Here is a 27,702-nt window from a genome sequence, read left to right on the forward strand (position 1 = left end):
TACCCCACTCTCCGGGTTTTGAATCATCCCAATCTCTAGAACCACATAAATTTGTGTCTAGCGGTTTCTACACCCTTCACCATGCATGTAAGAGTGCGTGGATTTGGTCGACAAATGATCTGCTCTGGAAGAAAATCAAACGTCCCACCCGCCGAGAAATCAAAACATTGTTTTAGCGTCCCCTCTCCCCTCCACCCACCGCCGGAACAAACGCGTCCCTAGATGTGTTATCCTGCCAGAAAAACATTTTTAGACTTGACATATATTTTCTCGAGCAATACTGTATTATGTATTGGTTATGATGGGTGGCCAATCTTCTGGATTTCGGGCACGGGACGATGGATTTGGCTTATAAGTTGCAAGAAGCATGTGTGAAGCAGCACCTTGCAGCTGAGAGACTTCACTGCGCTGAGCAAGTAGGGGTAACTCGTAAAAAAACGGTAACATGTCAGCACCTTTTGACTTAAATGTCTTTGAAGCTACCAGATGAGTCTCCTTCTTCTGCATTCCTAATTCTGGCTTGATACGCCTGGGCATTGAGTCAAACAGAGCTTGGATGGCGTGTACAGGTACAGCTGTCCATGCAGCTTCAACACGATACCACAGTTCATCAAGAGTAATAATTGGCTTATTGTGACGAGCCAGTTGCTCGACCGCCATTGACCAGACGTTTTCAATTGGTGACAGGTCTGGAGAATGTGCTGTCCAGGGCAGAAGTCGAACATTTTCTGAATCCAGAAAGGCCCGTACAGGACCGGCAACATGCGAAAAAAAATGTGTGTGAAATCTTATGGGACTTAGCTGCTAAGGTCATCAGTTCCTAAGCATACACACTACTTAACCTAAATTATCGTAAGGACAAACTCACACACACCCATGCCCGAGGGAGGACTCGAACCTCCGCCGGGACCAGCCGTACAGTCCATGACTGCAGCGCCTAAGACCGGTCGGCTAATCCCGCGCGGCTGCAACATGCGGGTCGTAACACACCTAAAATGCAACGTCCACGGTTCAAAGTGCCGTCAATGCGAACAAGAGGTGACCAATAGCACCCCATACCATCACGCCGGGTGATACGCCAGTATGGCGATGACGAATACACCCTTCCAATGTGCGTTCACTGCGATGTCGCCAAACACGGATGCAACCATCATGATGCTGTAAACAGGACCTGGATTCATCCGAAAAAAATGACTTTTTGCCATTTGTGCACCCAGGTTCGTCGTTGAGTACACCATCACAGGCGCTCCTGTCTGTGATGCAGCGTCAAGAGTAACCGCAGCCATGGTCTCCGAGCTGATAGTCCATGCTGCTGCAAACGTAGTCAAACCGTTCATGCAGATGGTTGATGTCTTGCAGACGTCCCCATCCGTTGGCCCAGGGATCGAGACGTCGCTGCACGATCCGTTACAGCCATGCGGATAAGATGACTCCCATCTCGACTGCTAGTGATACGAGGCCGTTGGGATCCAGCATGGCGTTCCGTATTACCCTCCTGAACCCACCGATTCCATATTCTGCTAATAGTCATTGAATCTCGACCAACGCGAGCAGCATTTTCGCTATACGATAAACCGCAATCGCGATATGCTATAACCCGACCTTTATCAAAGTCGGAAACGTGATGTTACGCATTTCTCCTCGTTACACGAGGCATCACAACAAAGTTTCATCAGGCAACGCCGGTCAACTGCTGTTTATGTAAGAGAAATCGGTTGGAAACTTTCCTCATGTCAGCACGTTAAAGGTGTCGCCAGCAGCGTCAACCGTGTGTGAATGCTCTGAAAAGCTAATCATTTGCACATCACATCATCTTCTTCGTGTCGATTAAATTTCGCGTCTGTTGCACGTCATCTTCGTGGTGTAGAAATTTTAATGGCCAGTAGTGTACATGTATTTGTCTACCTTCTTACAAAATATGAACCGATTCGCAGAAGTTTTAACCATAGAAGAGGCACGCGAAAAAATATTAAAAAAAACTTTTTTCTTGCAAATTCATCCGAATGAAAGTATATTTTTAAAGAGAGTTTTCAGTTTCTTTATCTGATTCGTTTTAAGCTCGACGGATAAAAATTATCAGCTAAAGAAAAGTCGTTTTGACTTTATTCATTTATCTACCTTCTTCCAAAGTTTGTACCGATTGGCACAAGTATAAAGTACAGAAGCGGCGTACTTCATATCCTAAGAGGAAACATGTGCTACATTTTCCTCGACATTTACCCATCGTGCTTCACGACAGATAAAGGTTATTGGATAGGAAAATTTCGGTTTGATTTTACTCGTTTATCTACCTTTCGTACAAAGTTTGAATCGATTCGCACTAGTTTAAAGTACAGCAGTCAAACGCTTCAGAAATATCCAAGAAAAACGTATTTGTGACGTGCACTGATCGACCAGAAAATTATGACCACCTACCTAACGGCTGGTATGTCCACCTTTGTCACGGATAACAGCGGCGGCACGTTGTGGCACGTAATCAGTGGGGCTTTGGTGTGTCGCTGGAGGGAGTCGGCACACATCTGCACACACACACACACAAGTCACCTAATTCCCATAAATTCCTGGGAGTGGGGCGATGATCTCCGACGCCATGATCAATCACATTTCAGATGTGTTCGGTCGGATTCAGATCTGGCCAGCCGTGGGGCCAGCAGATCAACTGAATCTGGCCACCTTGTTCCTCGAGCCACTCCGTCACGCTCCTTACCTTGTCATATGGCGCATTATCGTGTTGAAAAATGCCCTACCGTCGGGAAACATGGAAGTCAAGAAGGGGTGTACATGGTCTGTAACCAGTGCACACGATATTCCTTGTCCGTCATGGTGCCTTGCTCGAGCTCCACTGGTCCCGTGGATGTCCAAGTGAATGTTCTCCAGAGCATAATGGAGACGCCGCCAGCTTGTCTCCGACCCGCAGTACAGGTGTCAAGGAGCTGTTCCCCTGGATGACGATTGATTCGTGACCCCACATCGGCATGATGAAGAAGGTATCGGGATTCATCAGACCACGCAACGCTCTGCCACTGAGCCACTATCACTCACCTACGCCCTCCGAGTCAGGTACAATAAGACAGACAGGGCTGGGGTTCTCTGCCACCATTTCTCTCCTTGTTCTTCAATTCTCCCCCTGCCATTTTCTTGTGCATTCCAACAGTTCAGCCCTCCACCATTTGTAAGCTAGAAGAGAGCAAAAATTACGCATTACCCTGCAGCCAACCTAAAAGAACGGATTCCACGCCAGACAGGGAGGATTCATCAAGTACAGGCTGCCGATCTTCAAGGTAAAGTTAGAATTAACTAAAAAACATATCTCACAGATCACTTCCTACTGCTAATGGTCTAAATATAATATAATAAACATGGAATATAAAATGATAAAATACCGTACCTAGTTGATGTGATATAATCTAATGAAAGATATACTCAAGTAACCATACGTCTTTCTTCGTAAAGATTTGTTGGACGGAGTATACCATCACTAGCACAGTAGTGAAGGCTCAAGGCTAGAATAATACGTTAACAATATTAGTTCAAACAGTTCAAATGGCTCTGAGCACTATGGGACTCAACATCTGAGGGCATCAGTCCCCTAGACTTAGAACTACTAAAACCTAACTAACCTAAGGACACCACACACATTCATGCCCGAGGCAGGATCCGAACCTGCGACCGTAGCAGCAGCGCGGTTCCGGACTGAAACGCCTAGAACCGCTCGGCCACAAAGGCCGGCAACAATTTCAGTCATAGATCGATGCACACTTATCCCTCCCAGTTAAAGCCCTTTGGAAATTGTCGATTTCTCTGTTAATCTGTACTACCATTTTTAGCATGTGAGATAGTCCAAGTTTGATTGGATTGCTTCGGGGGGTGGGTGGGGGTGGGGTGGGGAGGGGGGGCAGGTTGGAGGACGGGACGAATGTTGAGCGCGGAGTGGTTCTAGCTTTATTTCGAATATTTTGGAATCCTGTTCCCTTCAGTGTAAGCTCTCTCTGTTGGTGGAGTTACCTGGTGGCTGGTTTTGCGCCTTGGAACATGCAGCAGCTGGACCCGCAGTCTTTCCTTTTGTGACGTTGAAGTGGCTTCCCTTAACACAAATTGATGACATTTCTGTTTGTGTGTATTTAAAGAAAGGTCTTAAAGAAAGGGGATCCACATCAAAATCGGTAAAAAAGGGGAAGATACAGATGCTTTCTTGTTCACCGAAAATTTTGCAAATACTGATTACTATCAGTTTCAGTAATATCTGACTTACTGAATTTACCGCCCATATATATATATATATATATATATATATATATATATATATATATATATATATATATATATATATATATATAAATTCAGGGCAAAATGATCAATGTTTGTTAGCGGTGCAGCTGATGATGCATAACCATGTATGTAGTTGTGATGTTTAAAGCTTTCCCGGCGTACTGATATTTCCATAAAAACATGGGAGAACTGCCGGATATCAGTAACGTCCTGCCACGATATTTCGACGCAGAGTCTTCTGGCCACCTTAAGGTGAGTACCATTGTAGTAGTACTGTATGTAGTTAATATTCATACAAACGAAATTACTTGGTAAAATGTTAATCGGGCTCGGAATAAAGATGCAGGCTCGAATTTCAAAAGATAAAAGAACCACAGATAGAGCAGTTATAACGATCGGTGGTTGCGTCACGAAGCAAATTGCTTGCAACGTAAAATAAACTACCAGAAATCACTTGATTCAAAAATTAACACAGCGAAACCGAATGAGTATTCATCTCACAAAACGAAGATTCATTTTTGAAACAAAATGCTCCAATCATTTTTGGCAAAAAGTTACAACGAAGACACATCTGCAGCGTGCTGCTGCCAAAGAGAGAAGGAAACAAAGTCATGCCGCTTTTTTCATACATAACAAATTTACACGTTCGTAAAACAAAGATTAGTACAGTCTCCGGATTGTACAGACACATATTTTTCAAATACATTTTGCCTTTTTATAGGTACAGTTTTTTTCTGTTCATTTAATGTATTTGTCATAATTCCACAAACAATTTAATCACGCAAAAGAACCATGTTCTTGGTTTCTTCACAACAAGCGTAATAGCGTACAGTGGAGCAGAATTCTCCAGCGTTATGGCCCTCCTCTAGCGGTTCTGGAGTTAAGTGTTTTCCTCCTTCAATCGCTGAGGTGAGGAAAGTCGTAGGAAGGTGCTGGTATTGTAGGTTCCCAGCGGGTCGTCGTGTCCCATGAGAGTGGAGTTACATTCTCCTGACGTGAATGTGTTTTGGAGTCGTTTCTCTCAGTTGCCAGATAGCTCGGTAGTTCACTTGCGAACTGTGGAAACGCCGGCTAGCGTCGGTCGTATTCTGCCAGCTGCAGTTTGGTTTTTGCTTCCGCTGCAGACACCGACAAGCTTACCACCGAGAGGCTTTGCAGTGAGTTCGGTAATCAGACCTACTCCTAGTCGGTTGTGGTATCACATCTGGGGAAACTGTTTCTGACTCTTCTCTGAGGTTTCCGCAGCGAGATGCGCTTGGAGATTTGGGGCATTTACGTTTTGTTTCTTATCTCACATTCAAACAGTGTGAGGGATCAGTTACTCTTTCCAAGTTTTCTACCTTCCCATACCACGTTCAAACTTGTAACATTACACGCTCCCTCAAGCATCATGTTACCCTTTCACTGGTTATTCACTCACTTTCTCATGGTCATCTCCTCCATGGCAGTCCCCCTCCGGATACACGAATGGCAAATTAATCCAGATCTTTGCACATGGAGAGACCATCATGATGCTTCTTGAATTGCATGTCACATTTCCTTTGGATACACATTGTCTCTTCAATGCAGTGGCTCTCATCGCCTTCTGTATCCTTACGTTTTTGATCACAGCTAAGTCTTTCACCTTGTAGGACCATTTCTCATTCGAAGTGTGTAAAGGTACCGGAAACCAATGTCTATTCCTCTACAGTCTTTGACAAACCCGACGGTATAACGAGGGTTTCTTCTAATACTCGATATCTCCGATGTTCAAAAATGGTTCAAATGGCTCTGAGCGCTATGCGACTTAACAGCTATGGTCATCAGTCCCCTAGAACTTAGAACTACTTAAACCTAACTAACCTAAGGACATCACACAACACCCAGTCATCACGTCCGATGTTCATTGCGAATAGTTTTTATTCATAATTTAAGCAGGGGTTGGGATTGTAGTTGGGACCTGGGATACTACTCAAAGATGGTGCTCATAGACTACCTCCACTGTATGATTAACGGTGCTAAACTCCATTCAACGATCACACTTCCTGTTTAGCCACGTACATCAGTTCATTACATGGTACTTCGCCTCATAAAATTTAGTTACTGCATTTCTTCACATCAAGTACTTTGTCTTCATTCGTTATACGGTTACCTGCAACATAATTTTCCAAGTACTACAAATTGTTGCTGCAGTTACACGAATGTATAGCAACACGATTTGTAACTTGTGACAAGTGCGTAAACCTTCACGAATTATTCACCGTAACATGCTGAGAATACTTAAATACCTCTTCAATTCTAATACTTCTTTTCAGTTATACAGGTCGTACCACAGTTTCTATTACAGCATTTTATGGATTTCAGAATGGACTCAGTAGACAAACGTTTGGATATCTGGTAAGGATTCCATGTCCGTGAATGTGCCGTTTGGATGTAAAATAAGTGTGAAGATTGTATCAATATGAAATATCTCGCTTCACGGTACGCAGACAGCGGAAGGAATGGTACCTGACCTGTGTCTTCTACAGGACATTGTAACGCCTGAAATGCATATCCTCCTATTTCCATCTATTGTAATATAATTTTTTCCCTTGTTTTGCTACCTCAAGATATGACATTACTGTGTCTTTATATATTGTAATTGTTTTACTATTTGTGTATTTATATATATGCATTAATGTCAATGTAAAATTGGTTTGTTTTGTGAATATTATTTGTATTTATACGCTAAGTCTGGCCTAGGGAAAACTATGCTATCGAACGACTACATCGATAGGTCGTTTGGAGAACCAAAGTGTTTAGAATCTTTGGTAGTGTTAACTCTGCCGCATGGAGCGCGGGCAGGGAGAATCTGGCTGGAGTAGTGCGGTTGAGCAGGTGTGTTGTGTGACGCTCCCGCGAGTTGCCGCGCTTTCGGGGCTTGGCAGCATGTAATTGCGCTCGACTTGCTATGATAGTTTGTGACACGGTGTCGCCCACGGGAAGCATTAGCTGGCGCACATCAAGAGCCCGTTTCGCCTGGTGACAGTGTCGAGAAAAAGGCGTGCCAACATCCAGCTTCTGCAACAGCGACGACTGACAATGCGTAACTGTCGCCAACTCCTCGACCGACGACTTCAAACCTTCAGTGAACCAACAAGGAAGACTGGAAGCACGTAAAGTTTTAGAACTGTATGGCAGACCTCAGCTTTTAAAATTGTTGCATCACAAAATTGCAGCAACTTAGCATGAACCTTTGTTGCATATTGTCGCAATTGCATTACCAAGCAGGGTCCCTTCCTTTTCCGAAATGAACCCGAGTGTCGTTGAAATTCAGACGCCAGCATTAAAGTAATATCATTCCATTTCACTGCTTTAATTTCAAAGTTCAGTTGAGGTATTCATAGCTGGCTACAATATTTAGATTACACAAGCACAAATTAAGAGTGCGTGTGTTGTTAGCATATTTTAGCTTACCTGTGACTGCAGCTCAGCTTGGTACGTACTAAATGTTACTATTGTTAATTGTCCAGAATCATGTAATTCAAGTTCAAAGTTAAATCTCTTATTTCTAAATTGCGTAGATTCAAGTAGATTTTGATATGATTGTTGAGGTAGCCCAAGGCTAACCTTATTTTACTGAATTTCGTAGTGCTTCAGAAACAAATCTCACTATTAATTTCAGCCACTAAATTAACTTTCAATTTTCCGGTTTTATTACTTCTTTTGCTAAATTAAGTCAGAGTGTAGCGAAATTTATTACTTCTGACAAACTTTCAGTTTTCACACAACACATGTCAACCTTCAGTTGCCACGCTTTTAGTGCTAATTATTTGTGCAATAACCTTTCTTTCTCAGTTATTATAGTAGTTGTCCATAGGACTGGCGACCGTAATATTCCCCAAATCTCAAATATCTAATTAACGCCAATAAATTGTTAACGTGACGACTGCACATTTACTTTCTTTATTAATGTTACCTTTTTCTCAAAATTAATTTCTGCCAATTTCATTTGCATTTTTCCTTTCATTTAGATATAACCCTTTCCTCCCTCTTTACCGACAGATTAACTTCGGTGACGATTGCTTTCCCCAAATTTCCATTAGGTATTCGCGGTTTAATTTTTCACTGTCATTAAGGACGATAAGTGAGGGGGAGGTTACAACATGCTGCACGGGTTGACACTGCTATTCGCTGCGCGAGGTGTGAATGCGACGCACGCTGTCACATACGCGCTCTAACCCGCCGTTGTGCGTCCGTGGAGCACCATGGTCAACCCTCCAAGTAGCGATCATAACAGGTTATTGCGCTCGCTTCTGTAGCCGGACGAAATGTGGGGAGGGTATCCGGGAAATGTTCTCAACACAAGCTGTGTGGAGCTCTAAGATTACGTGCCATACCGTGAAATGATTCGAACATGAAACGTATTTTATGTCCTGACACTACACTTCCGGATACGGGTTTCCTGTCAAAACTTTGTCTACTAGATCCTCTCTGCAGTCCTAGAAGCCTGTAAGAGGAGTTGTGTAACGCTCTTATACAGACTGTTCTTTCCGCAATTTTCAACACTTCGAAGCCCACAGGGCTGCCACTCAACCTTGACGCTCGGACGTCGTCGCCGACTGCCGCCGTTTCAACTTCTTAAAATAGCACGCAGCCTACCAGAGCACTGTCATTGACGTATGACACTCGCGGTTGTTGGCGTGAAGTGCCAGCACACTTAAAATTCACATAGATCAACAGTCTGGTAGCCATCGGATACGGGCTTTTGTGTCGACCGATGACGACGCCATTTACCAACATTTATCATTCAGTTACATACATCATACTGAAAAACTGACGTGATCGGAATACAGATGAACTAGATTAACGTCCGTTGCTTTGCTGGCGTAGGCTGTATGGCCTGTAGAGTTCTTTTGTTTTTATTTAATCGAATTTTCATCATGTTGTTCACAAACTGCAACACCTTCTATGCTTTTCAAGCTAATTAACACCATATGAGCAAGGTCTGTTCCCATTGTACCTCTGACCAAAAAGCGATTCTCGTGTCTGTAGTGAATTATATTCGTTAATCATGCCTTTTGTGTTCTTGTGGAGATATTTCCACAGCACCTTTCATCCCCTAAAAAATATTTCTTTATATATGACCGAGAAGTGAAATACCAATTTCCATAGATCTAGCTTTAACATTTCTTTAAAGTAACGAAATATTTCTTCAAAATTTTTCATCCCCTCTTGTACTCCCTCAGGGGCTTAATATCCTGAAGCACTGAAACACGGATTTTTTACATTTCCAACAGAGAAGTTAACTATCTGTAGTTATATATTTAGCCTTAAAACCCTTTAGTAGTTCTTTAGTGATTATTTATTTTCAAAAGAAATTTCCCTCCCTATTTCAACGCCCTGGAAACTAGTATTTTTTATTTTCTGACTGAGAAACCAAATACCCAGTTTCGTAGCTCTAGATTCAAGATTCCCTTCATGGCGGCGTACTCCACCTATGGGGTTGAATTTACAGAAACAGTGAAACACGTACTTTTTCATCTCTAGCTGAGAAGCCAAACACCAATTTTTAAACATTTAGCGTTAAAAATGCTTTCGCAATTAAATATTTTCATGAAACGGTTCAACCTATTTAGGTTGAATTTCCAAAGACAATGACATGCGTATGTTTTATTTCTAACAGAGAAGCCAAAAACAAATTTTCATATATTTAGGTTCAATGATGGTTGCACGACGAAATATTTCCATAATAACTTTCATCCCCGTTTCGCCCCTGTAGGGGTTGAATTTTCAAGGACGGTAAAACACTATTTTTTTATTTGCAATTAAAAGCCAAATTTAAATTTTCATAGATTTAGCATCTAAAATGTTTTCGTAATAAAATATTTTCATACAAAGTCTCATCCCCTGCTTCACCCCCTTTGGGTTGAAATTTCGGAATATCCCTTCTCACACAACGCATACATTATAAGATCCAAACCTCCAAATTTCAAGTCACTATCCTTATCGGTTTGTACTGGGCGATGAGGAATCAGTCAACCACTGAGACACGACATGGCCTTTTATATACAGAGATACGGCGAATGCGTGTTGAGCTGTCGTGTTTCTGTTCCCAAAACCTAAAAGATGCAGAAGGCAGACGGCGTTAACTGGTGCCGCTCTGTTGCGACCGAACGCAACTGCTGCTTAGGACAAATGGACCACTGCAGGCATACTCGTTAACCTCACTCAATGAGATAGTCGAGACATTGGCGGTGAACCTGATGGTTAAAAACCTAAGTGCCCTCCTCACAATGATCACTCCAGATTTCGGGTGTTTTGACAGAGATGAAAATATCTTTTTATAACAGAATTCTTACTTTATACGTAAACTGAAGGTGGAGAGGGGGAGAAAGGAAAGGGAGCGACTCACTGCTGTCAGGTGCATCGTGACGTTACGCAGAAACAGCGACAACGAGTGAAAATGTGTACTGGACTGGGATTCGAACCTGGGATCTCCTGCTTACTTGGCGGTTGCGTTAACCACTGCACTGACAGCATTGATCCGTTCCCACTCCTATCCTTTCTCCCCCTCTCCACCTTCAATGTATCACAGCTGTGAATTCCGCGTGGTGTCTGTTCTTTCGCACATGTCCCACACGTTCATATAAAGAATTCGAACTGTCCAAGTCATGCCCTAGCGCATGTACGTTACCGCCCTCCTCTACTGAAAAGAATGCTCAGGCAAATGGTTCAAATGGCTCTGAGCACTATGGGACATAACTTCTAAGGTCATCAGTCCCCTAGAACTTAGAACTACTTAAACTTAACTAACCTAAGGACATCACACACATCCATGCCCGAGGCAGCATTCGAACCTGCGACCGTAGCGGTCACGCGGTTTTCAGACTGTAGCACCTTTAACCGCTTGGCCACCTTGGCCGGCAGTGCTCAGGCAATTACTTACCCCTCTTGTGACGTCTAACAACATACACTTACCTATTTGTCATTGAAAATATTTCTACATCCCTTCTGCTTGTTGAATTTAAAGAGTTAAAATATTAATATCGAACTTATGAATGTCCCACACTACAGATCGGAAGGTAGTGCATTAGATACGTAGACGGTCTGAGGATAGTTTCTGCCACTAATGGCTTCCTTCGCCCATAGCAATGTTCTGTATACGCGAAGTGCGATGTTGCCCCGCGATCCTGAGTCAACTTTAAACTGCAAGTCACCCATCAACTGGCCGTATGGATCAGCTCAAAGGCTGTAAGAAGACAACGGCATGTATGTATGCGTGTATTAAACCGGGGACCTAGAAACGACGGAGAAGCTTCGTCCCGCCGTAGCCCTCAGTGGTTAACAGCCCTTCAATGGACCACAACAGTCCACCCAACCTACCGCCGCCTCACACCGAACCCAGTGTTATTGTGTGGTTCAGCCCCCACTGGACACCCCAGGGAACGTCTCATTCCAGACGAGTGTAATCCCAAATGTTTCCGTGATGGTGCACTCGATCGTGGAAACGGTGTTTGCGCAGCAATCGCCGACATAGTGTAACTGAGGCGGAATAGGGGGGACTAGCCCGCATGCGCAGAGGTTGATGGAAAACTGCTTACAAACCATCCACAGGCCAGCCGGCACACCGGATCTCGACACTAACCCGCCGGGCTTCCCACTCGGGAAGCAGTGCGTTAGACCGATCGGCCAGCCAGGCGGGCATACAACGGCTTACCACCCCGATCACTACAGCACCTGACAACTACAGTGAAGCACACGTAATGGAAGGACACTAAATGACAGTTCACTGTCTGAAAAGATACTATACCACACACATCCAAGAAAGTTTTGCCGGCCGGAGTCGCCGAGCGGTTCTACGCGCTTCAGTCTGGAACCGCGGGACCGCTACGGTCGCAGGTTCGAATACTGCCTTGGGCGTCGATGTGTGTGATGTCCTGAGGTTAGTTACGTATCAGTACTTCTGAGTTCTAGGGGACTGATGACCTCCGACGTTAAGTCCCATAGTGCTCAGAGCCATTTGAACCAGATGTAAGCAAACACGAAAGAGCAGCGCCTATTACACAGACGCTCCGACAGCCGATCAGTTCCAGCCATTCGTGTTGTCTGTAGTTCAACCATGTCTAGACACTCAATACCGTGGTTCGGTCACGTTAGAGTTGTTACTTTGTGCCAGGAAGCACTCTCAACAAGGTAAGTGTCCAGGCGTCTCAGAGTGAACAAAAGCCATGTTGTTCGGACACGGAGGAGATACAGAGGGATAGGAACTGTCGATGACATGCCTCGCTCAGGCCGCCCAAGGGCACGTCTGCAGTGGATGACCGCTACCTACGGATTATGGCTCGGAGGAACCCTGACAGCAACGCCACCATGTTAAATAATGCTTTTCGTGGAGCGACAGGATGCCGTGTTACAACTGAAACTGCTCGCAATAGGCTGCATGATGCCCAGCTTCACTCCCGACGTCCATGGCTAGGTCCATCTTTGCAACCACGACGCCATGCGGGTCGGTAGAGACTGGCCCAACAAAATGCCGAAAGCACCGCTCAGGAATGTCATCACGTTCTCTTCATCGATGAGTGTCGCATATTCCTCCAACAAGACAATCGTCGGAGACGCAACCCGGTCAGGTAATGGAAGGCGCCTTAGTGGCTGTGCGATAGATGAATAGCACCATCCGACCGATAGTGCAATCATATCGGCATAATATTGCGAGGCATTCGTCTTCATGGACGACAATTCGAGCCCTAATCGTGCACATCTTGTGAATGACTTCTTTCAGCATAACGACATTGCTCGACTAGAGTGTCCAGCATGTTCTCCAGACATGAACCGTATAGAACATGCCTGGGATAGATTGGAAAGAGCTGTTTATGGACGACGTGACCCACCAAACACTCTGAGGAATCTACGCCTACTCGCCGTTGAGGAATGGAACAATCTGGACCAACAGGCCTTGATGAACTTGTGGTTCAAATGGCTCTGAGCACTATGGGACTTAACATCTGAGGTCATCAGCCCCCTTCTAACTCAGAACTACTTAAACCAAACTAACCTAAGGACGTCACACACATCCACGCCCGAGACAGGATTCGAACCTGCGGTCACGCAGTTCCAGACTTAAGTGCCTAGAACCGGTCGGCCACATCGCCCGGCGATGAAGTTGTGGATGAAAAACTTTTTTTGATATGTGTATTTCGTTGGTTACAAAATCTATTTAAATTTACGAAGAACTCGGTAGTATGAGCGCACTTGTCACTAGTACGTTGCGCACACTTTGAGCTGTGACTATCCTCAGACCACATACCATGTTGGTAGTGGACCATGAGAACGAACTGGGGTCGATCATGTGGCTAGCGTTCGGGCTCGGTATTAGATTGATCACTAATTTATATTTCTTTGAACGCTAGTCACACTATTTCATATACATTGTATCTGAAAAGTAAAATGATGAAAAGGTACGCGTATTTGCATGAAATTTTATTGGTTATCCACTGTTATTTGGTCGTTTGCTAAATTTTATTACCAGAGCCGTAAGTTTCAAGGACGAGGGATGTGCTTGGAGAGCCCAAGTCAAACATTGACAAATGAACGTGTATATAACTTTATTTAATAATACCATGAGTTATAACAGACTAGAATATGAGGGTAATCTACGATTAATCGACGGATGCGGTTTCGACATTACAAATTGCAGGAAGGTATTTGTCACACAGCCACGGGAAACATTAATTGAAACATCTGCTACATTGAATAAAGGGAATTTTCCCGTATATACATCTAATCTTCAGAATTTATGAGGAAAAACGAAGCCTGTTGACATTTTGAAAAATATCTCTATTCATAAACTACCTTCAAAATTTTCTCAACTATTATTTCCAATCAATTTTACGAGTTATTCAAGCAATTATTTATCCATTTCCATTTCCAAATCCCTATTCAATGGAAACCCTTTAAAGGGCGGCGCTGAGCGAAATATGAACAGACCTTTTAATTGCTGAGGTAAAAATTTTTGATATAAATGATTCATATTATTGTTACAAGGAACTAATGAAACTTTCATTGTATTTGTTACATGTCCACGAGACTGGGAATGATAAAACCATTGAAGGAGCAAATTAAGGGGAGTTAAAGCGCAAAAACAATTTTTGCAGATTTTCGGTTTTTTATCTCATTATAAAATTTGCAATTTTCCGAATATAAAGATACATATATCACTTATAAACTCACATGGGAAGTATTTAATTTTATTTTTTAAATACAATCTACACGGGTTGAAAATGTTAAAATTTTTATGTGCGTTGCTTCAAGATCTAATGAAATCAGTAAATTTTGTATATAGAAGCCCGTAGTTTGTTGTGTTATAAAGGTTAACAGTGTTGATCATGTCCAAAAGAGGATGGGTAGCAGGCTGAGGAAGTTGAAACAAAGTTTCAGAGACTAGAAAATTTCTGATGGTAAAACCATAAGAGGCAGGCTGACAGACAAAATAATTGATAAACTATAGCAGTATTATGTGATGGCCACTAGAAATGATACTGAGGATTTGTTGAAAATCAAGCTGGCAGTATAGGCTACCTTCTTCCACAGACTGTCAACTGATGAAAAACCAGTACACCACCTTCACCCTCCTGGACCTGATTCATGGTGCAATTACCGTAATGCTCAAACAGTTCATACAGCCATAAACATTCCATCCCAGCAGCAGTCATGGATATCATGAAACCTATTCACAGAGACCTGGCAAATCATGATTCACTGAAGAAGTGTCTGCATGGTCAGACTCAAAATCCCAATGAGTCGTTCAATAATATTATATGGACTCGCCTACAAAAAAATGTTTTTGTTGGAATGAAGACACAAAAGTGGGAGGCCAGTGATGTTGTTATTGCTTTTAAGGATGGCAACACTGGTAGGGTGATAGTGCTACGGTATATGGGAATTGATCCTGGAGCAAACTTCATCAGAGAACTTGAAAGGATGGACAAGGTTGCAGTGATAAAGCAGAGCATGCAGCTCAGTTGGCCATTAAGGAATCCAGAAAGAAGGAGAGAAGAAAAAACTTGGAAGAAGATCATTAGGGTGATATACAGTATGGTGCAGGGTGCTTGAGAGTGACTTACAGTAGAAAAAAGGAAACATATATTAGGTGAGTTACATTCTTTTGAAACTGTAGAAGCCATTAGTCAAAATTTTCATTTTATGTTGCATTTTTCCCTAAATCTTAGAAACCACCTAGAATAGAGTATTCAAATTTTCGGCGAGTAATAACATACATATCCTGTATATCTACTGAACTAAAAGAAGAACATAATGTTATGTATAATTAAAATTATTTAGGATAACGTACAAGAAAGGTACAGAGACGTTTAACTGAGTAATTGCATCCACGTGTCCTTACTTCAACACGTGACCTTCTGCCCACGAGAAAGTAAGTATTAATGACTCGCTTGGAGATACTAACCAACCTAATAGCTATAATTGTTAGTCTGCAAATAAAGTAAACACTGATGGAATGTGGTTCAGTACAACGTGCTCAGTCACCAACAGAAATATCTGCAGTCATACCCCTTACACGTTGTGTAAATGACTTCGGTGTCACTCTAACCAGCCATCTCAGATTGCCGATTGTGCTGTTATTTGCCGCCAGTGAACTCATCAGATGATCAAAACCAATTGCAGAGTGATTTAAACAAGATATCTGTATGGTGTGAAAAGTGTCAACTGGCTCCAAATAATAAAAAAATGTGCGGTCATCCATTTGAGTACGAAAATGAATCTGTTAAATTTCGGTTACACGATAAATCGCACAAATCTATAGTCTGTCAGTTCAACTACATACTTAGGAATTACAATTACAACAGTTTAAATTGGAACGATCACGTAAATAATGTTTTTTCGAAGGTTGACTAAAATATGCGTTTTATTGGCAGTACGCTATAAGGTGAAACAGGTCTGCTAAAGAGAGTGCTTAAACTACAGTCTGGTGGCAGAAACCTAGAACATGGATATAAGTTGCATTCAAAATGTTATCATGGAATCCGCTCGTGAAGTACGCAAATAAACAGAATCTACAAAGTGCAGCTTTGGCTTTTTTTTTTAAGATTTCCATTTGACTTTACAATAGAAATGTCATTAATTCCTCACGTTGATTAAATAATTTCCTTTTCTTTTGCAGATTGGAGATAGTGAAGAATTGTAAAGGTGTGTAAGAGGTATTTCAAAAATACTCCCGAATTCTCGTGCTAATCCGAGGAGTTAGGATTGTTGGTTACAGCAAGCGCCAAGAGAATCCAGTTGATCATCACCGAAAGTAAGACGAGAGGAGAGACTGGGCACATTGATCTCCACTAACAACTGCAGGCTGATTCGAATATGACAATTTTTATCATAAAGATTGTGTACAGACGTATACTTCAAAACGGCGTATCACAAAATTTGTAATAAAACACAGAATTGTAAGAGAATCTGGGAGTGAACCACTGGAAAAAACGTCGCTGTTCCGAACTTCCGGATTTTGATTTTCTTCAGAATCGTATACTGGAAAGGGACGGTAAACATCGTGATAGGTGGAAAGTAGTTCAATTGTGCAGGGCAGTTGATTTTCGTCAAGGTAAAAAAAAACTTTCAAGCAATCTGTACTCGATAAACGCAACGAAAGGGTTGACAATCCGTCGGTTGAAGTCAGCATTAGAGTTATGGGAGTTATAGTGATTTTCATGCATCAGAGGTTAGTTACCATCATAACTCAGACGCAAATTCATGAGAACGCTAATGCTGTGTCGCACCTGCAGAAGCCAAGAGGGAAGAGGAGGACGATGATGAAGCATTGAGACTTGTGATCCAGGAGATGAACAGTGACCAATCACGGATTAGGGGTTCAGTCGACATTCACAGTGGCTATACATAGAGTGGTGGCCCTTTACAGTGCACGACTGTACTTAAAAAGTTGGTAGACTTCGGTCGTGATGTTGTGTTACTGACCAGGTGTTGTGGGATCTCGTACGTACTTGTATCTCGCAGTACAGCATCCTCGTACTTTTGGACTGCGCAAGAATACTTCTTTCATTGAAACCAGCGAGCTGCACTGATAAACACAGAGTGGAACTAAATATGAAACTGGTGTCCCCTGAAGTGAGTACTTCCCCGCTGGAACTGCTCCCACATACCGTATTTCCAAGAGATCTTGATGTCACCCTGCCTTCAGTCGTAGTCGCACGTATGATTACAGGTGCTGCAACACGTTACCCGACCATATGACAGGTTGCACTTTCTAAAGAAAGATTTGCTCAGGAAATGATGACTTTGGAGTGTGCTGATCATATGACGAAGTTCGCCGATGTTCGGGACTGTTTTTCTGTGGTAACTATGGAGCTGTCATACAGACGGTGGCAGATAATTTCGATTGCTGCATTTCATCACCAAACGGTCTATCAGCAATACACTCCATGACAATCCTTGTAACCAAGACTTTCACTACTAGGCATAGTGCTACATTGTCTAATTCGGGGAAAACCATTCCCAGTATAATAAAGGAAAAGTATCAAAAACCTGTTGCTGCTGATGTCAATGTTCAGAGATATCATGATACTACGAAACCCCCAATGCCACAAATTGAAGCGATAAAAACAGGATTGAACCAACAGATACTGGAAATGTAAGAAATAATTATCCGTTCGCAGAGCACCACTTCCTATGTGCCATTGTTTCGGAAGAAGACCACAGAATTCAGCGGATACTGTACTCAATGTGTGTCGAGAACAAGGACGTGCAATAAGGCCGGTGACCGTTGCAGCACAAACACTGATGATCCAAAACATGATGACCACATGCTTAATACCTCATTTTCGGTATTTGGAACAACATACATCTCTGATTTTGTGTATAATGGATCCGAAAATTTATTGGTACGTTTGTGGAGATATGTGGCATTAGATGTCTACGCACATTTAACTCGCGTCGATAACGGGCCGCTGATTTGTATACTCGGTAATGGCTTCCGATAACGACCCATATGGGATCCATAGGATTTACATCAGGCGAATTTGGTCGCCGAGGCACCAACGTGAGTTCAGTGTCACGCTCCTGGAAATCACTGTAGCACGGTTCGGCTTCGAAAACGGACGATTATACTGCTGAAAGCAATGTGCGCTCCGAAACGCTTGTGGGTGCACCAGCGTTGTTCTCTTTCAGCTGAGGTGCCACAGATCACCATCTATCCTACTTTACCGAGCAGACAAGCCTTCGAACCTCACGTTCTGTGAAGAGTCGTGGATGACCAACCTTTTAGCGCCTGATGGTAGATTCACTGTACTTCTACCTCTTTCCGTAGATGCTCTCGATGGTAACACGTGAACTTTCGACCACCATCGCCGGTTTCGAGGCACACGTTCACAGGGTTTGCGCAAAAATAATCTGTCCTTTGACTAAGTCGCTAATCTCAGTGGTTTTCCCCATTTCTAGCCCATATATTCGCTAGGATGATCTCCATCCGTCTCGGATGCGCTTTCATACTTTCCATAGAGCGTTCCGTACCTCTTGGTGGGCAGTGGTCATAATGTTTTGGCTTATCAGTGTACACCCCTTATCAACATGATACCCTCAGACCCCGACACCGTGCTGACGACTATGATGGAGGCCAAACTACTCGCAACTGGTGCAGACCAAGAATATGCTGTGTTTACAGCAAATCAGGGATTATACCGAGTTGCTGTTGGATTAACATGGCCTTATCTGTTTGTTATCCGAATAGGAGCGATCGAGACCCTAAAGAGTTGAGCAGCTTGTGTCGGAACTCTTGTAGCAAACAGTGTCTTCAATAGTATATGAAATATGCAGGGCTTCACTGATATGCTGGCATTAAAGAAATTTCCTCAGAGTATCCGTCATCTAGTAATTGTAACCGAGCAGCTGCTCTGTGATATTTTAAAGGATGAAACAATTAGTACCTACGCAGAAATTTGAGTGACTATGCAAACGGAAGCGGCAGCCAGAAAAATAAATAATTTCTGGGTGGACTGTCTTATCACGTCGGTGATCATAACTTTGATCCTCATTAGAGCCAAACGAGGAGGAGATACTCCTCTACATCTCTGCGCTGCAGAGGAAAAGCTCCTCTACTTTTCTGCAGTTAACCACTTCCACTATGCGGGGTACTGCTTGTAATATTTGAGTTCAATGCAAAAATTACCAGGTCATATCTTGCAGAAATTTCAGAAGTAAAAGCATGTGATGTGACACGGGTTGGGATACTGGAATGCTACTTGGAGCGATATGTTCACTGAAACTACATTCGTGCGATACTGAAAGGGTCAAGGTGTCATTGTGGGTCAAACTCCTAATCCGCGTATGGTGAAAATACGCGCCCACAGTTTCCACGTCTGCAGTCAACTGCGCACAGACGTAGACGAGACGTGTGCTAATGTCAATCCAAGAAGGTCCGTCACATATCACACGGCAAGATACTGAAGCTACGAAGAAATCTGACCATTTCGATCGTGAAAAGATACGTAATACACTCTCTCATTGCATCGATCCCCTCTGCTTTCTTGAACGCCCTGTTGAAATAATAACCGTTATGAGCGGCAGTGTTGCATCTTTTACAGTTAACGTGCACCAAACAGTTTTCATCAGAAGGCAACAGATGCACCCATTCGAAGGAACTTGGCCAGGAGGATCCCACAACCCAATCCCGAGAAAGGTGCACCGCTATCTGTCATGAAGTAAGAAATGAAGATTGGTACAGAGTTAGTATCCGGTACATCATTGATTTATACACGGGAAATTGGCTTGATATAAGCTACTCGTAGATCAATTGATGTTGCAGACATGCTGAAGTGCGAACAGGCCCACTTCTCCACCTCTCTCTTCAGAGATTATGGCCAGATTAGATTCAGTGCCAAATCACAGTTTGAAGAAACTGTTGGCTACTGGAGCAACCAGACACTTCAGTCATCTCCGAACGCATTTTCGGACTTGATGTCTTCAGTTGATACATTTGTCATTGGTGACTGTGCTGTAATCTGTACAATCGTGAGGCCTACAAATGGAACAGTCTTTGACTTTGTTCAAAAGGTTACTTATTTTGTGGAAATCAATCTGGAATACTCAGGCGTATACTTGATATTTGATCGATACAACACATACAGCATCAAAAGCCTAATTAGACATATGCGCGCGGTTTCACATGTGACGAAAACATCAATTCACTCTGCATTCAGCTCTGCCTCTGCTGACTGAAAAGAAACTACAAGTCTATGACATTATAAGCAAACATCTGGTTGAGTGGTGCTTTTCTATCAAAAAGCCCACGAGCCCGTTCTCACCGGTAAAGTCTATGTGCCCGTTCAAATAACAGACGAAGAATCAAAGCTAAGAACAGACTTCTACATCGAAAATGAGGACGCGGATGTTACAGTCGTTCAACGGATATTTCGGCTAGCAAGGGGGTATATGTGTGATCACATTAAGGTGATGTCACACGACACTGATGCTCTTCTGTTTCACAACTACGCTGAGAGTGAATAGCAAGCAAGATAATCCTGGAACCATACAGCCTGTGGAAAATTTCTATTGGTGTTGGAACAATAGCATCGAAGCATGCTGATATTTGCACTAACCTTTTTGCAGTACAGGTTCTGTCGGGATGTGACACTGCTGCGAATTTTCATGCAATAGGGGAAAAGAAAATAATACAGAAACTGAAACAGGGTTATCTCATTTCATCTCTGGACAACCTAACGTCAGACCTATTGGACATCATCAAGCTGGTGACTGCTATCATCACACAGTCGCAAAGCAAAAGACAGTGTGTCCAACATCCGATTTTTAGTTTTGGAGTACAAATGTGGCAAAACTGGGAATTTCATTTGTTAGCGGATTAAAATCGTTCACCCGGCGAATAGAGCACATTAAACTAGCACACATACAGTGTGCAATTTGGAAGTCTGCAATGGACCAACGATCAACGCTACGGACCGTCTGAGGTGTGGATGGAGTCGTGACGAAGCGTTCGAAGTTCTGCATCCAGTGACACTACCTGACAATCTACATATAGCTCCGGCAGATATTCTTCTGCGATTCGATGCAGCCATGTTGCGGAAAAGGGTTGTGCTGATCTGTGAACACACCGACGTGTCAAGAGTCATGGGACACCTCCTAGTACCTCATCGGACCCCCTTTTGTCCAGGATAGTTCTTTGCTCGACGGGGCGTGGATTCAACAGGTCGTTGGGTGTCCCCTGCAGAAATAATGAGCCACGCTGTTTCAATAGCCGCCCGTAACTGCGAAAGTGTTGCCGGTGAAGGATTTTATGTTCGACCTGACCTCTCCATTATATACAATGAAGGTTCCATGGGATTCATGTCAGGTGAGCTGGGTCGACAAATCATTCGCCTGATTTGTCCAGGATGTTCTTCAAACAAACCGCGAACAGCTGTGCCAGGTGACATGGAGCATTGTCATCCATCAAAATTCCATCGTTGTTTGGGAACGCGAAGTCCAAGAATGGGTGCAAATGGTCTCCAAGTAGCCGAACATGATCATTTGCAGTCAGCCAACACCATTGCGAGCCGCTACCGGCTTTCACTGTGCCTTGTCAACAAATTCGGTGTGAAACTTCCTGGCAGATTGAAACTGTATGCTGAACCGAGATTCGAACTCTCGACCTTTGCCTTTCGCGGACAAGTGCTCTACCAACTGAGATACCCAAGCACGACTCACAGCCCGTCCTCACAGCTTTAATTCCGCCAGTACCTCGTCTCCCACCTTCCCAACTTCGCAGAAGCTCTTCTGCGAACCTTGCAGAACTAGCCCTACTGGAAGAAAGGATACTGCGGAGACATGGCTTAGCCACAGCCTGGAGGATGTTTCCAGAACGAGATTTTCACTCTGCAGCGGAGTGCAAGCTGATATGAATCTTCTTGGCAGATTAAAACTGTGTGCCGGACCGAGACTCCAACTCGGGATCTTTGCCTTTCCGGGTCAAGTGCTCGGTTCGGCACACAGTTTTAATCTGCCAAGAAGTTTCATATCAGCTTGCACTCCGCTGCAGACTGAAAATCTCATTCTGGAAGCTTTGGTCTGAGTTACGCTCGAGCCCTACCTTCAGCTCTTACCAACTGAAATCGGAACTCACCCGATCAGGGCACGGTTTCCCAGTCGTCTATGGCCCAACAGATATGGTGACGAACCGAGTAGAGGCGCTGCAGGTGCAGGCTATGGCGTGCTGTTAGCAAAGGCACTCGCGTCGGTTGTCTGCTGGCACAGCACATTAACGCCAAATTTCTCAGCCTTGTTCTAACGGATACGTTCGTCGTATATCCCAAATTGATTTCTGCACATATTTCACGCACTGTTGCTTGTCTCGCAGCACTGACAACTCTAGTAAAACGCTGCTGAGTTCGGGTGGTAAGTGAAGGCCGTCGGCCATTGCGTTGTCCGCGGTGAGAAGTAACGCCTGATGTTTGGTTATCTCGGCACTCTCTTGCCACTGTGGATCTAATGATTCCCAAAATGGAGTATCCCAAGCTTCTAGCTCCAACCACCACTCCGCGTTCGAGGTCTGTTGATTCCCATTGAGCTGTCATTATCAGGTCGGAAACATTTCACATGAATGACATGAATACACATGACAGCTCGGACGATGCACTGCCCTTTTATACCTGGTGTATGCGATACTACCCCAATCTCTATCGCTATCACGTGACTTTTTGGGATTATTGACAGTTTCCTCACCGACCGCCTGTCATGGTAAAAGTTGAGAGTTAAAGGTCCAGTGTGGAACTTCTTAGAGCTGGCATACCTCAAGGATCTGTCCTATAACCAACGTTTTTTGCAACCTAGGTCAACGAAATGCTACTGCTCCCTCATTGCTGTTGGCCCAGTTTGCAGATGATACTGCACTCCTCTATAGCAGCCCCCAGCTCACCGCGACCGTGAGAAGGCTACAAATCCAACTTGTCATCACCTAACGTTGGGCAGTACGCAGTCACATCCTGCTAAATACAGAGAAGACAGGAGCCATAATGTACACACGGCGTCGTCCCGACCTTCGTGACAGACTGGTTTCACAAAGTGTAGAACAACCCTGGGTAGCTCAAGCCAGATACATATGAGTGGCGCTCGACAGCAAGATGATATTCAAAGTACAGATCCAGACAATGATAATCAAGGTATTTCACCTCCTTCCCCAACTCTAGCCACTATTGGCGAGACGCGACTTCAGGATCAGTACTAAACTGAGGCTATATCGAGCGACGATCCTCTGAGCACTCCTCTATGGCTGCTTCATGTGGTAAGGACCTGCTGTTCTAACACAAAACCTCTTCAGATGGTCCAAAATCATTGCCTCCGCCTGATCTTGGTAGGCCCAAGGTGGGCATGTTCTCTCAACAATAAAATAAATTAGCAGAAACATCTGAGCAAGGCCCAAGGACCTGCCGGCCCAAGACCCTGATGAAGTGAAAATAAAGAGAAAATCACCTCCATACCTCACATCCCAGATATACAGCCATTACATATGGTAGCACTTCGGCAGCAGAACTAAAAAAAAATAAATAAATAAAAATAGAAAAAGTACGTTTCTCACTGTAGTGTATGTTCAATTAGAAATGCCCAACTAGACTGATACGTTGGACAATGCGAGTGTTTTCGATGATGATGATGAAGGTGGATAAACATTCACCAAACTATTTGGACCAAAATGTAATATAGAAGTATGTTATAAGCAAAAAAAATCGCAAAAATATGTATATCTTACCATCAAAATTCTCGTATTGCGTTTAATTTCGTTACAATTTTTGTTTTCTTTCTTTTTTTGGTATTTTAGAGCTACAAAAAAACTTTTGCGGGAGAGCCAGAATTGGACTTACCGAATATCATTCGTACATATATTTTTCAACACAATTCCATCATAACATGTTGGTTGTAAGTCATTTCCACTTCAAGAGCAATATTTCAAATCTGACACTACGCTTATCTGGCCTTTGCCAAAGTATTGCTGTGTTGTTTGTGATCCTTACCAGGTACGATTGATGAAGGAAATCGCAAAAGAACCAAGAAAGGCAGCTCATTTTGTATCATAGCGAAATCAGAGAGGGTGTCACGGATACGATAAGCGAATAGGGGGCGGCAATCGTTAAGACGAGGGCGTTTTTCGTTGCGGCAAGATCTTTTCGCGAAATTTCAGTCATTAACTTTGTCCTCCGAACTCAAAAATATTGTGCTGACACCAGCCGACACAGGGAAAGACGATTATCGTAACAAAATGAGAGAAATCAAAGCTCGCACAGAAAGAATTAAGTGTCCGTTTTTCCCACGTGCTACTCGAGATTGGAACGGTAGAGAAATAGTGTGAAAGAGGTTCTGTTACCACTATCTCAAACAATAAAATGTGAACTCCAGAATAGTCTTGTAGATGTACATGTAGACTGTGCCACGTGCAATAAAGTTTTTGCGTCAGCAGTAGCGATTCTCCTTCAAAAGTCAAAAGAAGCGCTCGTTGTAAATCGTGGTGTAAACGGTGTGTCACATCGTTACAAGAACACCTCTGGAAGTGTGTAGTCTTCCGCGGGCAGAGTCGGTTAATATAAACGTTTTCTGGGTGAGGTATCGCGTCGTACTGTAAAATAGCTTTAACTGAATAATACGTCACGGCGCCTGTTACACTAGACATCCTCTGGGCCTACGTCCTACCACATACATATGACGCCATACTGCACAAAGAAAACTTCCATTTTAGGAAAATGTATACTCCGCTAATCAACAAAATGTTCCGAGACAACGCATAAACGGTATTGGACTATCATAAAGGTCACATTAGAAAATACGAGTGTTGTCCAGAAAGTAAGTTCCGATCGGTCGCGAAATGGAAACCACAGTGAAAACCAGAAACGATTTATTGGAACAGTTAGGTACACCTCCCACCTACTTCTCTACTCAGTCACCGCACCAACTACGAGTTTCGTCGTAGTGTTCTATCAACTTTCCAATATCCTCGTCATAGAAAGCAGCTGCCTGTAATTTCGGCCAGTTATCTGCACTGGTCTGTAGCTCTTTGTCTGTGGAAAAATTTTGTCTTCATAGCCAGTGGTTCTTGTGAGCACAGATGAGACTCAGGGGCTGCCAATTACGGACTGTATTGTGGGTGATCCAGCACTTCTCATCGGAAACGCTGCAGGAGCGTCTTCATTGCCCCTGCAGTGTGCGGCCGAGAATTGGCATGAAGAAGGAACTGCTCGACAGTTGTGTTATGTGGGCTGCATGACACAGGGGAAATCTCCAACAAGGCCCTCATACTTAGCGGGAGACGCTATTCCCTACGCATCTTTACGTGCTCACTGTTCACTCAAAACTAAAAACAGCGACACGACACGATCGACGGGCATACTAGAGACACTGCCCAGCACATCTGTGCAAAGCTTTACCGGATTTTCCCAGTGGTTTCCATTTCGCGACCGATCGGAACTTATTTTCTGGACAACCCTTGTACTTAGTGTCGGGCTGTTCAACGCGTTCACGTCGCTGAAAGGATCTATTCGAAATTGTAGTACTGAGCATAATGACGGACATTCAGTATATAAGTGCCACTGTTCTTGTATTTCATCCATACAAAATAATAGCTGAATATACTGACGTTATCTTAGGAGAAAGTCTCAGTTGACTACGCTTTCAGGAAAATTAATCATCATGTGTACTGATATGAACTGGTCACCATCCGACTCACCATTACTTCCCTTCGGGCAGGTATCACAATCGAACAACATTTCTGAAATGACAGTATTTCCAACCTGCATTGATTCTTTTCATATCCACTGTAGTGCCCGATTTCGGCTATGATACTATCATCAAGTGGCAGTTGACGCACATCAGGTCATGACATTACGCTGTCCAGTCACCGGGAACAAGCAACAAACTATGCGCCAGGATTGCTATTGACTGCTGACTATCAAGAGCTTCTTGGAGACTAATACACTTGGCGAGTATTTTCAAGTATCCATTGCGTGCAATATTCACTGGAGCTCCTCGAGTAACTGTTTACTTTCAGTAGTTAAGATACGCAAACATCTTTGACAAATGATCATGTGAAGGTTACTGTTGGAGTGTTAAAGAGAAGTGTCTAGTGCTATCCAGCATTCCCAGGCGATTGTTAAAAAATAGCCTAAAACCAACATTCAGAACGTCGATAATCTGTGTGTTTCTCCGTTCACTTCTCCGGTATTTGCACTGAGCAGTTTCTAAATCACAGACTGCATACTAATAGCAGCTATTCAGCCACTTTCTGTCAGTATTCGTTAAATGCAACGATCTCACTGATCTGCTGTGTGCAGTCTGCTCCAGGCCTCTGCAACTTCTCTGCTCCACTGACTCTGTGAGTGAGTTATCAGTTCATTGACACCTTTCTCTCGGAACAATACCACCGCGATCTCACCGATCCTTTTAAATCATTTTGCTTTTACATTTTAAATGTTGCAAATAATTATTACCTTTCGTGCTCGTAATTATATTCAAAATGCTTCTTCGTCCTCCTTGCCCAGTATTCCCAAGGTAAATATTCAGTTCTTCTCCAATGCGTTGTTGATAGAGGAGTACACTAACAAATTTGTTCATCCATTCTGTTTTCATGTTGGTTGCGAGCTTTCAAAATAACTACGCACCCTCCGACTCAGAGCTGCAATATTAAAAGTTTTGGCTGGTTTCGTTGTCTAGGGCCTGGGATACGTAGTGCCGCATTATAGACCAAATACTGCTGAGTGTACAGTATACGATAAAAATACACACATGAATCGAATGGTCGAAGGCTTGTATCACTCCTCATATGCGAATTATGAATGAAACATATAAATTTATAAATGAAAGATTGCAATCAAATAAAATCTGCAGGTACTATCTTAACGACTTTATATGATGAAGTACGATAGTAGATGTACTTTTGAGAATGTGGTATATTTCTGCAAAACACTTACTGATGTCGGTGGTCCAGCAATTAAATAAAATATAAGATGATAATATAAGAGATAGCTGCACATCGACGCCACGTGACGTGTGGTGGCGCCCCCTACGATATCCATATAAGCGGCGGCCCCAGCTCCTAGCAGCCAGTCGTTGACTCACCTCGGAAGATGTTCTCCGTAGTTGAGAACGAAACTAACAGGGAAACAATAGATTCCTACAGCACGTAATTAGTTATGAACAACAACATAGCTCGCGAGACATTCACTTCTAAACTCACGCTACGTCTTCACTGCAGAGAGCCACGGAAATCTCACAAGTACACCGGTCGGCACTACGAAATGTTTCTGTCTCCCGCGACCACTCGCAAACTGCTCCACTCCAAGTGTTTCCCCGCGACTGTACGTCCGTCGCGCTGTACTGTCCTAGTGTACTCGTCCAGCACGTGTCCTGTGCCGTACTGTCAATAACACCCCATTCACGAGCGCTGTGATTGGCTAGAGCATTCGCGCCATGTCTTCA

Source organism: Schistocerca americana, chromosome 6 (assembly GCF_021461395.2).
Source record: "Schistocerca americana isolate TAMUIC-IGC-003095 chromosome 6, iqSchAmer2.1, whole genome shotgun sequence".
In the NCBI taxonomy this organism is placed as follows: domain Eukaryota; kingdom Metazoa; phylum Arthropoda; class Insecta; order Orthoptera; family Acrididae; genus Schistocerca; species Schistocerca americana.